Raw genomic sequence first — 13,464 nt, 5'->3', positions numbered from 1 at the left:
TTCGGGTACGGCGTAGGGTATGGGTTAGGGTTAGGGTTAGGGTTAGTGTTAGGGTTAGGGCTCGGTTTAGGGTACGGGTTAGGATTAGGGTACGTGTTAGGGTTAGGGTAGGGGTTAGGGTTAGGGTATGCGTTAGGGTTAGGGTAGTTATTAAACCTATCCCACTCTCTAGATACCCCTTAGCACGTAAAGGAATATTATTTGGGGGTCCAGCCATGGAGAAGAGTTTAGACACTAGGATAAAATAAGGAACACACCCATTATAAAGAAATCACATTAGGATTCTGTTTTTAAGCTGTTCCGTCAAACACTAGTGCTTAGGAAATCTATTGGAGGCAGAAGCAGTCAAGGGTAGCCTAGGGTTAGGGTTAGGCTTAGGGTTAGGCTTAGGGTACGGCTTAGGGTACGGGTTTGGGGAGGGGTTCGGGTACGGCGTAGGGTATGGGTTAGGGTTAGGGTTAGGGTTTGAGTTAGGGTTAGGGCTCGGTTTAGGGTACGGGTTAGGATTAGGGTACGTTTTAGGGTTAGGGTAGGGGTTAGGGTTAGGGTACGCGTTAGGGTTAGGGTAGTTATTAAACCTATCCCACTCTCTAGATACCCCTTAGCACGTAAAGGAATATTATTTGGGGGTCCAGCCATGGAGAAGAGTTTAGACACTAGGATAAGATAAGGAACACACCCATTATAAAGAAATCACATTAGGATTCTCTTTTTAAGCTGTTCCTTCAAACACTAGTGCTTAGGAAATCTATTGGAGGCACAAGCAGTCAAGGGTACCCTAGGGTTAGGGTTAGGCTTAGGGTTAGGCTTAGGGTACGGCTTAGGGTACGGGTTCGGGGAGGGGTTCGGGTACGGCGTAGGGTATGGGTTAGGGTTAGGGTTGGGGTTTGAGTTACGGTTAGGGCTCGGTTTAGGGTACGGGTTAGGATTAGGGTACGTTTTAGGGTTAGGGTAGGGGTTAGGGTTAGGGTACGCGTTAGGCTTAGGGTAGTTATTAAACCTATCCCACTCTCTAGATACCCCTTAGCACGTAAAGGAATATTATTTGGGGGTCCAGCCATGGAGAAGAGTTTAGACACTAGGATAAGATAAGGAACACACCCATTATAAAGAAATCACATTAGGATTCTCTTTTTAAGCTGTTCCTTAAAACACTAGTGCTTAGGAAATCTATTGGAGGCAGAAGCAGTCAAGGGTAGCCTAGGGTTAGGGTTAGGCTTAGGGTTAGGCTTAGGGTACGGCTTAGGGTACGGGTTCGGGGAGGGGTTCGGGTACAGCGTAGGGTATGGGTTAGGGTTAGGGTTAGGGTTAGTGTTAGGGTTAGGGCTCGGTTTAGGGTACGGGTTAGGATTAGGGTACGTGTTAGGGTTAGGGTAGGGGTTAGGGTTAGGGTACGCATTAGGGTTAGGGTAGTTAGTAAACCTATCCCACTCTCTAGATACCCCTTAGCACGTAAAGGAATATTATTTGGGGGTCCAGCCATGGAGAAGAGTTTAGACACTAGGATAAGATAAGGAACACACCCATTATAAAGAAATCACATTAGGATTCTCTTTTTAAGCTGTTCCTTCAAACACTAGTGCTTAGGAAATCTATTGGAGGCAGAAGCAGTCAAGGGTAGCCTAGGGTTAGGGTTAGGCTTAGGGTTAGGCTTAGGGTACGGTTTAGGGTACAGGTTCGGGGAGGGGTTCGGGTACGGCGTAGGGTATGGGTTAGGGTTAGGGTTAGGGTTAGTGTTAGGGTTAGGGCTCGGTTTAGGGTACGGGTTAGGATTAGGGTACGTGTTAGGGTTAGGGTAGGGGTTAGGGTTAGGGTACGCGTTAGGGTTAGGGTAGTTATTAAACCTATCCCACTCTCTAGATACCCCTTAGCACGTAAAGGAATATTATTTGGGGGTCCAGCCATGGAGAAGAGTTTAGACACTAGGATAAGATAAGGAACACACCCATTATAAAGAAATCACATTAGGATTCTCTTTTTAAGCTGTTCCTTAAAACACTAGTGCTTAGGAAATCTATTGGAGGCAGAAGTAGTCAAGGGTAGCCTAGGGTTAGGGTTAGGCTTAGGGTACAGCTTAGGGTACGGGTTCGGGGAGGGGTTCGGGTACGGCGTAGGGTATGAGTTAGGGTTAGGGTTAGGGTTTGAGTTAGGGTTAGGGCTCGGTTTAGGGTACGGGTTAGGATTAGGGTAGGGGTTAGGGTTAGGGTACGCGTTAGGGTTAGGGTAGTTATTAAACCTATCCCACTCTCTAGATACCCCTTAGCACGTAAAGGAGTATTATTTGGGGGTCCAGCCATGGAGAAGAGTTTAGACACTAGGATAAGATAAGGAACACACCCATTATAAAGAAATCACATTAGGATTCTCTTTTTAAGCTGTTCCTTCAAACACTAGTGCTTAGGAAATCTATTGGAGGCAGAAGCAGTCAAGGGTAGCCTAGGGTTAGGCTTAGGCTTAGGGTTAGGCTTAGGGTACGGCTTAGGGTACGGGTTCGGGGAGGGGTTCGGGTACGGCGTAGGGTATGGGTTAGGGTTAGGGTTAGGGTTTGAGTTAGGGTTAGGGCTCGGTTTAGGGTACGGGTTAGGATTAGGGTACGTTTTAGGGTTAGGGTAGGGGTTAGGGTTAGGGTACGCGTTAGGGTTAGGGTAGTTATTAAACCTATCCCACTCTCTAGATACCCCTTAGCACGTAAAGGAATATTATTTCGGGTTCCAGCCATGGAGAAGAGTTTAGACACTAGGATAAGATAAGGAACACACCCATTATAAAGAAATCACATTAGGATTCTCTTTTTAAGCTGTTCCTTAAAACACTAGTGCTTAGGAAATCTATTGGAGGCAGAAGCAGTCAAGGGTAGCCTAGGGTTAGGGTTAGGCTTAGGGTTAGGCTTAGGGTACGGCTTAGGGTACGGGTTCGGGGAGGGGTTCGGGTACAGCGTAGGGTATGGGTTAGGGTTAGGGTTAGGGTTAGTGTTAGGGTTAGGGCTCGGTTTAGGGTACGGGTTAGGATTAGGGTACGTGTTAGGGTTAGGGTAGGGGTTAGGGTTAGGGTACGCATTAGGGTTAGGGTAGTTAGTAAACCTATCCCACTCTCTAGATACCCCTTAGCACGTAAAGGAATATTATTTGGGGGTCCAGCAATGGAGAAGAGTTTAGACACTAGGATAAGATAAGGAACACACCCATTATAAAGAAATCACATTAGGATTCTCTTTTTAAGCTGTTCCTTCAAACACTAGTGCTTAGGAAATCTATTGGAGGCAGAAGCAGTCAAGGGTAGCCTAGGGTTAGGGTTAGGCTTAGGGTTAGGCTTAGGGTACGGTTTAGGGTACAGGTTCGGGGAGGGGTTCGGGTACGGCGTAGGGTATGGGTTAGGGTTAGGGTTAGGGTTAGTGTTAGGGTTAGGGCTCGGTTTAGGGTACGGGTTAGGATTAGGGTACGTGTTAGGGTTAGGGTAGGGGTTAGGGTTAGGGTACGCGTTAGGGTTAGGGTAGTTATTAAACCTATCCCACTCTCTAGATACCCCTTAGCACGTAAAGGAATATTATTTGGGGGTCCAGCCATGGAGAAGAGTTTAGACACTAGGATAAGATAAGGAACACACCCATTATAAAGAAATCACATTAGGATTCTCTTTTTAAGCTGTTCCTTAAAACACTAGTGCTTAGGAAATCTATTGGAGGCAGAAGTAGTCAAGGGTAGCCTAGGGTTAGGGTTAGGCTTAGGGTACGGCTTAGGGTACGGGTTCGGGGAGGGGTTCGGGTACGGCGTAGGGTATGAGTTAGGGTTAGGGTTAGGGTTTGACTTAGGGTTAGGGCTCGGTTTAGGGTACGGGTTAGGATTAGGGTAGGGGTTAGGGTTAGGGTACGCGTTAGGGTTAGGGTAGTTATTAAACCTATCCCACTCTCTAGATACCCCTTAGCACGTAAAGGAATATTATTTGGGGGTCCAGCCATGGAGAAGAGTTTAGACACTAGGATAAGATAAGGAACACACCCATTATAAAGAAATCACATTAGGATTCTCTTTTTAAGCTGTTCCTTCAAACACTAGTGCTTAGGAAATCTATTGGAGGCAGAAGCAGTCAAGGGTAGCCTAGGGTTAGGCTTAGGCTTAGGGTTAGGCTTAGGGTACGGCTTAGGGTACGGGTTCGGGGAGGGGTTCGGGTACGGCGTAGGGTATGGGTTAGGGTTAGGGTTAGGGTTAGTGTTAGGGTTAGGGCTCGGTTTAGGGTACGGGTTAGGATTAGGGTACGTGTTAGGGTTAGGGTAGGGGTTAGGGTTAGGGTATGCGTTAGGGTTAGGGTAGTTATTAAACCTATCCCACTCTCTAGATACCCCTTAGCACGTAAAGGAATATTATTTGGGGGTCCAGCCATGGAGAAGAGTTTAGACACTAGGATAAAATAAGGAACACACCCATTATAAAGAAATCACATTAGGATTCTGTTTTTAAGCTGTTCCGTCAAACACTAGTGCTTAGGAAATCTATTGGAGGCAGAAGCAGTCAAGGGTAGCCTAGGGTTAGGGTTAGGCTTAGGGTTAGGCTTAGGGTACGGCTTAGGGTACGGGTTTGGGGAGGGGTTCGGGTACGGCGTAGGGTATGGGTTAGGGTTAGGGTTAGGGTTTGAGTTAGGGTTAGGGCTCGGTTTAGGGTACGGGTTAGGATTAGGGTACGTTTTAGGGTTAGGGTAGGGGTTAGGGTTAGGGTACGCGTTAGGGTTAGGGTAGTTATTAAACCTATCCCACTCTCTAGATACCCCTTAGCACGTAAAGGAATATTATTTGGGGGTCCAGCCATGGAGAAGAGTTTAGACACTAGGATAAGATAAGGAACACACCCATTATAAAGAAATCACATTAGGATTCTCTTTTTAAGCTGTTCCTTCAAACACTAGTGCTTAGGAAATCTATTGGAGGCACAAGCAGTCAAGGGTACCCTAGGGTTAGGGTTAGGCTTAGGGTTAGGCTTAGGGTACGGCTTAGGGTACGGGTTCGGGGAGGGGTTCGGGTACGGCGTAGGGTATGGGTTAGGGTTAGGGTTGGGGTTTGAGTTACGGTTAGGGCTCGGTTTAGGGTACGGGTTAGGATTAGGGTACGTTTTAGGGTTAGGGTAGGGGTTAGGGTTAGGGTACGCGTTAGGCTTAGGGTAGTTATTAAACCTATCCCACTCTCTAGATACCCCTTAGCACGTAAAGGAATATTATTTGGGGGTCCAGCCATGGAGAAGAGTTTAGACACTAGGATAAGATAAGGAACACACCCATTATAAAGAAATCACATTAGGATTCTCTTTTTAAGCTGTTCCTTAAAACACTAGTGCTTAGGAAATCTATTGGAGGCAGAAGCAGTCAAGGGTAGCCTAGGGTTAGGGTTAGGCTTAGGGTTAGGCTTAGGGTACGGCTTAGGGTACGGGTTCGGGGAGGGGTTCGGGTACAGCTTAGGGTATGGGTTAGGGTTAGGGTTAGGGTTAGTGTTAGGGTTAGGGCTCGGTTTAGGGTACGGGTTAGGATTAGGGTACGTGTTAGGGTTAGGGTAGGGGTTAGGGTTAGGGTACGCATTAGGGTTAGGGTAGTTAGTAAACCTATCCCACTCTCTAGATACCCCTTAGCACGTAAAGGAATATTATTTGGGGGTCCAGCCATGGAGAAGAGTTTAGACACTAGGATAAGATAAGGAACACACCCATTATAAAGAAATCACATTAGGATTCTCTTTTTAAGCTGTTCCTTCAAACACTAGTGCTTAGGAAATCTATTGGAGGCAGAAGCCGTCAAGGGTAGCCTAGGGTTAGGGTTAGGCTTAGGGTTAGGCTTAGGGTACGGTTTAGGGTACAGGTTCGGGGAGGGGTTCGGGTACGGCGTAGGGTATGGGTTAGGGTTAGGGTTAGGTTTAGTGTTAGGGTTAGGGCTCGGTTTAGGGTACGGGTTAGGATTAGGGTACGTGTTAGGGTTAGGGTAGGGGTTAGGGTTAGGGTACGCGTTAGGGTTAGGGTAGTTATTAAACCTATCCCACTCTCTAGATACCCCTTAGCACGTAAAGGAATATTATTTGGGGGTCCAGCCATGGAGAAGAGTTTAGACACTAGGATAAGATAAGGAACACACCCATTATAAAGAAATCACATTAGGATTCTCTTTTTAAGCTGTTCCTTCAAACACTAGTGCTTAGGAAATCTATTGGAGGCAGAAGTAGTCAAGGGTAGCCTAGGGTTAGGGTTAGGCTTAGGGTACGGCTTAGGGTACGGGTTCGGGGAGGGGTTCGGGTACGGCGTAGGGTATGAGTTAGGGTTAGGGTTAGGGTTTGAGTTAGGGTTAGGGCTCGGTTTAGGGTACGGGTTAGGATTAGGGTAGGGGTTAGGGTTAGGGTACGCGTTAGGGTTAGGGTAGTTATTAAACCTATCCCACTCTCTAGATACCCCTTAGCACGTAAAGGAATATTATTTGGGGGTCCAGCCATGGAGAAGAGTTTAGACACTAGGATAAGATAAGGAACACACCCATTATAAAGAAATCACATTAGGATTCTCTTTTTAAGCTGTTCCTTCAAACACTAGTGCTTAGGAAATCTATTGGAGGCAGAAGCAGTCAAGGGTAGCCTAGGGTTAGGGTTAGGCTTAGGGTTAGGCTTAGGGTACGGCTTAGGGTACGGGTTCGGGGAGGGGTTCGGGTACGGCGTAGGGTATGGGTTAGGGTTAGGGTTAGGGTTAGTGTTAGGGTTAGGGCTCGGTTTAGGGTACGGGTTAGAATTAGGGTACGTGTTAGGGTTAGGGTAGGGGTTAGGGTTAGGGTACGCATTAGGGTTAGGGTAGTTAGTAAACCTATCCCACTCTCTAGATACCCCTTAGCACGTAAAGGAATATTATTTGGGGGTCCAGCCATGGAGAAGAGTTTAGACACTAGGATAAGATAAGGAACACACCCATTATAAAGAAATCACATTAGGATTCTCTTTTTAAGCTGTTCCTTCAAACACTAGTGCTTAGGAAATCTATTGGAGGCAGAAGCAGTCAAGGGTAGCCGAGGGTTAGGGTTAGGCTTAGGGTTAGGGTTAGGGTACGGCTTAGGGTACGGGTTCGTGTAGGGGTTCAGGTATGGCATAGGGTATGGGTTAGGGTTAGGGTTAGGGTTAGTGTTAGCTTTAGGGCTCGATATAGGGTATGTGTTAGGATTAGGGTACGTGTTAGGATTAGGGTAGGGGTTAGGGTTAGGGTACGCGTTAGGGTTAGGGTAGTTATTAAACCTATCCCACTCTCTAGATACCCCTTAGCACGTAAAGGAATATTATTTGGAGGTCCAGCCATGGAGAAGAGTTTAGACACTAGGATAAGATAAGGAACACACCTATTATAAAGAAATCACATTAGGATTCTCTTTTTAAGCTGTTCCTTCAAACACTAGTGCTTAGGAAATCTATTGGAGGCAGAAGCAGTCAAGGGTAGCCTAAGGTTAGGGTTAGGCTTAGGGTTAGGGTTAGGGTACGGCGTAGGGTACGGGTTCGGGGAAGGGTTCGGGTACGGCGTAGGGTATGGGTTAGGGTTAGGGTTAGTGTTAGGGTTAGGGCTCGTTTTAGGGTACGGGTTAGGATTAGGGTACGTGTTAGGGTTAGGGTAGGGGTTAGGGTTCGGGTACGCGTTAGGGTTAGGGTAGTTATTAAACCTATCCCACTCTCTAGATACCTCTTAGCACGTAAAGGAATATTATTTGGGGGTCCAGCCATGGAGAAGAGTTTAGACACTAGGATAAGATAAGGAACACACCCATTATAAAGAACTCACATTAGGATTCTCTTTTTAAGCCGTTCGTTAAAACATTAGTGCTTAGAAAATCTATTGGAGGTAGAAGCAGTCAAGGGTAGCGTAGGGTTAGGGTTAGGCTTAGGGTTAGGCTTAGGGTACGGCTTAGGGTACGGGTTCGGGTAGGGGTTCGGGTACGGCGTAGGGTATGGGTTAGGGTTAGGGTTAGGGTTAGTGTTAGGGTTAGGGCTCGGTTTAGGGTACGGGTTAGGATTAGGGTACGTGTTAGGTTTAGGGTAGGTGTTAGGGTTAGGGTACGCGTTAGGGTTAGGGTAGTTATTAAACCTATCCCACTCTCTAGATACCCCTTAGCACGTAAAGGAATATTATTTGGGGGTCCAGCCATGGAGAAGAGTTTAGACACTAGGATAAGATAAGGAACACACCCATTATAAAGAAATCACATTAGGATTCTCTTTTTAAGCTGTTCCTTCAAACACTAGTGCTTAGGAAATCTATTGGAGGCAGAAGCAGTCAAGGGTAGCCTAGGGTTAGGGTTAGGCTTAGGGTTAGGCTTAGGGTACGGCTTAGGGTACGGGTTCGGGGAGGGGTTCGGGTACGGTGTAGGGTATGGGTTAGGGGTAGGTTTAGGGTTAGTGTTAGGGTTAGGGCTCGGTTTAGGGTACGGGTTAGGATTAGGGTACGTGTTAGGGTTAGGGTAGGGTGTAGGGTTAGGGTACGTGTTAGGGTTAGGGTAGTTATTAAACCTATCCCACTCTCTAGATACCCCTTAGCACGTAAAGGAATATTATTTGCGGGTCCAGCCATGGAGAAGAGTTTAGACACTAGGATAAAATAAGGAACACATACATTATAAAGAAATCACATTAGGATTCTCTTTTTAAGCTGTTCCTTAAAACACTAGTGCTTAGGAAATCTATTGGAGGCAGAAGCAGTCAAGGGTAGCCTAGGGTTAGGGTTAGGCTTAGGGTTAGGGTTAGGGTACGGCTTGGGGTAGGGGTTCGGGGAGGGGTTCGGGTACGGCGTAGGTTATGGGTTAGGGTTAGGGTTAGTGTTAGGGTTAGGGCTCGGTTTAGGGTACGGGTTAGGATTAGGGTACGTGTTAGGTTTAGGGTAGGTGTTAGGGTTAGGGTACGCGTTAGGGTTAGGGTAGTTATTAAACCTATCCCACTCTCTAGATACCCCTTAGCACGTAAAGGAATATTATTTGGGGGTCCAGCCATGGAGAAGAGTTTAGACACTAGGATAAGATAAGGAACACACCCATTATAAAGAAATCACATTAGGATTCTCTTTTTAAGCTGTTCCTTCAAACACTAGTGCTTAGGAAATCTATTGGAGGCAGAAGCAGTCAAGGGTAGCCTAGGGTTAGGGTTAGGCTTAGGGTTAGGCTTAGGGTACGGCTTAGGGTACGGGTTTGGGGAGGGGTTCGGGTACGGTGTAGGGTATGGGTTAGGGGTAGGTTTAGGGTTAGTGTTAGGGTTAGGGCTCGGTTTAGGGTACGGGTTAGGATTAGGGTACGTGTTAGGGTTAGGGTAGGGGTTAGGGTTAGGGTACGTGTTAGGGTTAGGGTAGTTATTAAACCTATCCCACTCTCTAGATACCCCTTAGCACGTAAAGGAATATTATTTGTGGGTCCAGCCATGGAGAAGAGTTTAGACACTAGGATAAAATAAGGAACACATACATTATAAAGAAATCACATTAGGATTCTCTTTTTAAGCTGTTCCTTAAAACACTAGTGCTTAGGAAATCTATTGGAGGCAGAAGCAGTCAAGGGTAGCCTAGGGTTAGGGTTAGGCTTAGGGTTAGGGTTAGGGTACGGCTTGGGGTAGGGGTTCGGGTTAGGGTTAGGGTTAGTGTTAGGGTTAGGGCTCGGTTTAGGGTACGGGTTAGGATTAGGGTATGTGTTAGGGTTAGGGTAGGGGTTCGGGTTAGGGTACGCGTTAGGGTTAGGGTAGTTATTAAACCTATCCCACTCTGTAGATACCCCTTAGCACGTAAAGGAATATTATTTGGGGGTCCAGCCATGGAGAAGAGTTTAGACACTAGGATAAGATAAGGAACACACCCATTATAAAGAAATCACATTAGGATTCTCTTTTTAAGCTGTTCCTTAAAACACTAGTGCTTAGGAAATCTATTGGAGGCAGAAGCAGTCAAGGGTAGCCTAGGGTTAGGGTTAGGCTTAGGGTTAGGGTTAGGGTACGGCTTAGGGTACGGGTTCGTGTAGGGGTTCGGGTACGGCATAGGGTATGGGTTAGGGTTAGGGTTAGGGTTTGAGTTAGGGTTAGGGCTCGGTTTAGGGTACGGGTTAGGATTAGGGTACGTTTTAGGGTTAGGGTAGGGGTTAGGGTTAGGGTACGCGTTAGGGTTAGGGTAGTTATTAAACCTATCCCACTCTCTAGATACCCCTTAGCACGTAAAGGAATATTATTTGGGGGTCCAGCCATGGAGAAGAGTTTAGACACTAGGATAAGATAAGGAACACACCCATTATAAAGAAATCACATTAGGATTCTCTTTTTAAGCTGTTCCTTCAAACACTAGTGCTTAGGAAATCTATTGGAGGCACAAGCAGTCAAGGGTACCCTAGGGTTAGGGTTAGGCTTAGGGTTAGGCTTAGGGTACGGCTTAGGGTACGGGTTCGGGGAGGGGTTCGGGTATGGCGTAGGGTATGGGTTAGGGTTAGGGTTGGGGTTTGAGTTACGGTTAGGGCTCGGTTTAGGGTACGGGTTAGGATTAGGGTACGTTTTAGGGTTAGGGTAGGGGTTAGGGTTAGGGTACGCGTTAGGCTTAGGGTAGTTATTAAACCTATCCCACTCTCTAGATACCCCTTAGCACGTAAAGGAATATTATTTGGGGGTCCAGCCATGGAGAAGAGTTTAGACACTAGGATAAGATAAGGAACACACCCATTATAAAGAAATCACATTAGGATTCTCTTTTTAAGCTGTTCCTTAAAACACTAGTGCTTAGGAAATCTATTGGAGGCAGAAGCAGTCAAGGGTAGCCTAGGGTTAGGGTTAGGCTTAGGGTTAGGCTTAGGGTACGGCTTAGGGTACGGGTTCGGGGAGGGGTTCGGGTACAGCGTAGGGTATGGGTTAGGGTTAGGGTTAGGGTTAGTGTTAGGGTTAGGGCTCGGTTTAGGGTACGGGTTAGGATTAGGGTACGTGTTAGGGTTAGGGTAGGGGTTAGGGTTAGGGTACGCATTAGGGTTAGGGTAGTTAGTAAACCTATCCCACTCTCTAGATACCCCTTAGCACGTAAAGGAATATTATTTGGGGGTCCAGCCATGGAGAAGAGTTTAGACACTAGGATAAGATAAGGAACACACCCATTATAAAGAAATCACATTAGGATTCTCTTTTTAAGCTGTTCCTTCAAACACTAGTGCTTAGGAAATCTATTGGAGGCAGAAGCAGTCAAGGGTAGCCTAGGGTTAGGGTTAGGCTTAGGGTTAGGCTTAGGGTACGGTTTAGGGTACAGGTTCGGGGAGGGGTTCGGGTACGGCGTAGGGTATGGGTTAGGGTTAGGGTTAGGGTTAGTGTTAGGGTTAGGGCTCGGTTTAGGGTACGGGTTAGAATTAGGGTACGTGTTAGGGTTAGGGTAGGGGTTAGGGTTAGGGTACGCATTAGGGTTAGGGTAGTTAGTAAACCTATCCCACTCTCTAGATACCCCTTAGCACGTAAAGGAATATTATTTGGGGGTCCAGCCATGGAGAAGAGTTTAGACACTAGGATAAGATAAGGAACACACCCATTATAAAGAAATCACATTAGGATTCTCTTTTTAAGCTGTTCCTTCAAACACTAGTGCTTAGGAAATCTATTGGAGGCAGAAGCAGTCAAGGGTAGCCGAGGGTTAGGGTTAGGCTTAGGGTTAGGGTTAGGGTACGGCTTAGGGTACGGGTTCGTGTAGGGGTTCAGGTATGGCATAGGGTATGGGTTAGGGTTAGGGTTAGGGTTAGTGTTAGCTTTAGGGCTCGATATAGGGTATGTGTTAGGATTAGGGTACGTGTTAGGATTAGGGTAGGGGTTAGGGTTAGGGTACGCGTTAGGGTTAGGGTAGTTATTAAACCTATCCCACTCTCTAGATACCCCTTAGCACGTAAAGGAATATTATTTGGAGGTCCAGCCATGGAGAAGAGTTTAGACACTAGGATAAGATAAGGAACACACCTATTATAAAGAAATCACATTAGGATTCTCTTTTTAAGCTGTTCCTTCAAACACTAGTGCTTAGGAAATCTATTGGAGGCAGAAGCAGTCAAGGGTAGCCTAAGGTTAGGGTTAGGCTTAGGGTTAGGGTTAGGGTACGGCGTAGGGTACGGGTTCGGGGAAGGGTTCGGGTACGGCGTAGGGTATGGGTTAGGGTTAGGGTTAGTGTTAGGGTTAGGGCTCGTTTTAGGGTACGGGTTAGGATTAGGGTACGTGTTAGGGTTAGGGTAGGGGTTAGGGTTCGGGTACGCGTTAGGGTTAGGGTAGTTATTAAACCTATCCCACTCTCTAGATACCTCTTAGCACGTAAAGGAATATTATTTGGGGGTCCAGCCATGGAGAAGAGTTTAGACACTAGGATAAGATAAGGAACACACCCATTATAAAGAACTCACATTAGGATTCTCTTTTTAAGCCGTTCGTTAAAACATTAGTGCTTAGAAAATCTATTGGAGGTAGAAGCAGTCAAGGGTAGCGTAGGGTTAGGGTTAGGCTTAGGGTTAGGCTTAGGGTACGGCTTAGGGTACGGGTTCGGGTAGGGGTTCGGGTACGGCGTAGGGTATGGGTTAGGGTTAGGGTTAGGGTTAGTGTTAGGGTTAGGGCTCGGTTTAGGGTACGGGTTAGGATTAGGGTACGTGTTAGGTTTAGGGTAGGTGTTAGGGTTAGGGTACGCGTTAGGGTTAGGGTAGTTATTAAACCTATCCCACTCTCTAGATACCCCTTAGCACGTAAAGGAATATTATTTGGGGGTCCAGCCATGGAGAAGAGTTTAGACACTAGGATAAGATAAGGAACACACCCATTATAAAGAAATCACATTAGGATTCTCTTTTTAAGCTGTTCCTTCAAACACTAGTGCTTAGGAAATCTATTGGAGGCAGAAGCAGTCAAGGGTAGCCTAGGGTTAGGGTTAGGCTTAGGGTTAGGCTTAGGGTACGGCTTAGGGTACGGGTTCGGGGAGGGGTTCGGGTACGGTGTAGGGTATGGGTTAGGGGTAGGTTTAGGGTTAGTGTTAGGGTTAGGGCTCGGTTTAGGGTACGGGTTAGGATTAGGGTACGTGTTAGGGTTAGGGTAGGGTGTAGGGTTAGGGTACGTGTTAGGGTTAGGGTAGTTATTAAACCTATCCACTCTCTAGATACCCCTTAGCACGTAAAGGAAATATTATTTGCGGGTCCAGCCATGGAGAAGAGTTTAGACACTAGGATAAAATAAGGAACACATACATTATAAAGAAATCACATTAGGATTCTCTTTTTAAGCTGTTCCTTAAAACACTAGTGCTTAGGAAATCTATTGGAGGCAGAAGCAGTCAAGGGTAGCCTAGGGTTAGGGTTAGGCTTAGGGTTAGGGTTAGGGTACGGCTTGGGGTAGGGGTTCGGGGAGGGGTTCGGGTACGGCGTAGGTTATGGGTTAGGGTTAGGGTTAGTGTTAGGGTTAGGGCTCGGTTTAGGGTACGGGTTAGGATTAGGGTACGTGTTAGGTTTAGGGTA

Source organism: Balaenoptera ricei, chromosome 4, assembly GCF_028023285.1.
Source record: "Balaenoptera ricei isolate mBalRic1 chromosome 4, mBalRic1.hap2, whole genome shotgun sequence".
In the NCBI taxonomy this organism is placed as follows: Eukaryota; Metazoa; Chordata; class Mammalia; order Artiodactyla; family Balaenopteridae; genus Balaenoptera; species Balaenoptera ricei.
The sequence above is the reverse complement of the archived record's forward strand: the minus strand, read 5'-3'. Positions refer to the sequence as shown.